Genomic DNA, 2,559 nt, shown 5'->3' on the forward strand with positions numbered 1-2,559 from the left:
TATATATATATATATGTACACACACACACACATATATATCTGTGTATATATGTATATGTATATATATATATATATATATATATATATATATATATGTACACACACACACGTGTATATATATATATATTTATATATATGTACACATACATACATATTTGTGTGCATGAATGTGTGAGCTGTTATGTACTAATATGCCAGTAATATGATAGGAGAGAGAGTAAGGTGTGTGTGGGAGAGTGAGTGAGAGAGAGAGAGATGGCAAATGAATGTAATTGCTAGTTAGTAGTAAAACGAGACTGATGACTATGGAGAGATCTGATGCTGTACAGATGTGTGTGTGTGTGTGTGTGTGTGTGTGTGTGTGTGTGTGTGTATGTTAAAGCCCGCTTGTGGTGCTGAGGACAGTGCAAGTCATGTTGGTAGGCCACCTTATTCGAACGTTTTATATGCAACTCCCCAAAAGACTGTCTTACAGCGAACTGGTGGAAGGCAAGCGCCAGCACTGTTGGCAGAAAAAGTGCTGCAAGGATACTGTCAAAGCCTCACTGAAAAGCTTTGAGATCAACATCAGGCAAATGCAAGCACAAGACCGCTCTGCCTGGCAAAGCTGCGCCAATAGAGGAACTACCACCTCCTACAAACAGAACAAGATTGTAGAGGCACAAAGAAAACACAGATTGTGCATGTCCAGAGCCAACACCCTGCCTTTAGTGTGTGTGTGTTTGAAATAATTATTGGTGTGTCCATGTCTCTTACTTAGTGGTGTAGCAAAAGAGACTGATAGAATAGATACCAAACTACCAAAGTTTAACCCTTTCATTACCAACCCAGCTGAAACCACCTCTGGCTCTGTAGTACAAATGTCTTGTTTCCATAAGTTTTGAATTAAAATCTTCCACCAAACCTTAGTCACACTTTATGTTCCTAACACTAGCTTAATGATAACTAAGTTATTTTACTAAATTCTTTGTTATATTTAAAGTAATTGAAAGAAACACAGAGCATCTCAAAATAAATTCAGTTACAAAAGGGTTAAAAAAAAAAGAAAAGAATTACCACTTGGGGCCAATTCATTTGACTAAAATTCTTCAAGGCAGTGCTCCAGCATGGCTGCAGTCTAAAGATTGAAAGAATTAGAAGAGATAAAAGATAAAATATATTTATTCACTTAACTTAATCTGTTAAGTTCTAATGTCAGATAATGTTTGCATTGTCTAAAATATATTTTTAGCTATCATTGTTATCATCATATTTTTGATGTCTGCCCACCTTTCCATGTGTGCATGAGTTGGATGCAATTAGTTGAGCAACATAAGGAGAAACACAGGTGCGCACACAAAGATATATATATGTGTGTGTATACATACACACACATGACAGAAGTAAATAGACACGCCATAAAACAACACTTTATGTTTATTCTAACTTGTTTATATTTTTTATTAATTGACATTTTTATGTTTCAGGTTCTATATGTGACTGTTTAATCATGCCATGTGGCACCCTGTCAGTTATGACGACGAGAGTTCCAGTCGATTCGATCAATGGAACAGCCTGCTCGTGAAATTAACGTGCAAGTGGCTGAGCACTCCACAGACACATGTACCCTTAACGTAGTTCTTAAGGAGATTCAGTGTGATACAGGGTGTGACAGGGCTGGCCTTATGAAATAGGAAGAAATAGTGAGAGAAAGTTGTGGTGAAAGAGTACAGCAGAGTTTGTCACCACCCCTGCCAGAGCCTCATGGAGCTTTAGGTGATTTTTCTCCTGACTTATGGACTCTAGATGACCTACACACACACACACACACACACACACACACACACACGCGTATGTATGTAAGAGTGTACGGTCTAGTGCTTAGGGTGTTACACTCGTGGTTGCGAGCTCATCGTTTCGATTCCTGGACCAAGGTGGTGCTTTGTGTTCTTGAGCGAAACACTCGCCGAGTATGTTGGTGAGCATGTCTGTGTTTCAAGCGAGGGTAGTTTAGTATATAAATATAGGCGAAAGTGTGTGGAGGCGCAATGGCCCAGTGGTTAGGGCAGCGGACTCGCGGTCATAGGATTGCAGTTTCGATTCCCAGACCGGGCGTTATGAGTGTTTATTGAGCGAAAACACCTAAAAAGCTCCACGAGGCTCCGGCAGGGGATGATGGTGGCGAACCCTGCTCTACTCTTTCACCCCAACTTTCTCTCACTCATACTTCCTGTTTCTGTTGTGCCTGTAATTCAAAGGCTCAGCCTTGTCACACTGTGTCACGCTGAATATCCCCGATAACTACGCTAAGGGTATACGTGTCTGTGGAGTGTTCAGCCACTTGCACGTTAATTTCTCGAGCAGGCTGTTCCGTTGATCGGATCAACTGGAACCCTTGACGTCATAAGCGACGGAGTGCCAACAACAACATAGGTGAATGTACAGATTGGTGCGCTTACGCGAACACTATAGACTTCTCTACTCCCTTACTTTTACCCCCTCCTCTTACTTAGCGGTCTATAGCTCTTTTGTCTTAATAATGGTCAACCACACAGTAATTTCCCTTTGTTTAATGGTCAT

At 40.6% G+C, this 2,559-nt stretch overlaps 1 protein-coding gene across 7 annotated transcripts in view; it reads left to right on the plus strand.

Annotated features, from left to right (window-relative positions):
* The window catches only part of LOC106870348 (protein retinal degeneration B-like), a 139,610-nt gene that overhangs the window by 52,816 nt on the left and 84,235 nt on the right, over positions 1-2,559 (plus strand). The gene's annotated exons all lie outside the window — the stretch shown is intronic.

This window comes from Octopus bimaculoides, chromosome 26, assembly GCF_001194135.2.
Source record: "Octopus bimaculoides isolate UCB-OBI-ISO-001 chromosome 26, ASM119413v2, whole genome shotgun sequence".
Lineage (NCBI taxonomy): Eukaryota > Metazoa > Mollusca > Cephalopoda > Octopoda > Octopodidae > Octopus > Octopus bimaculoides.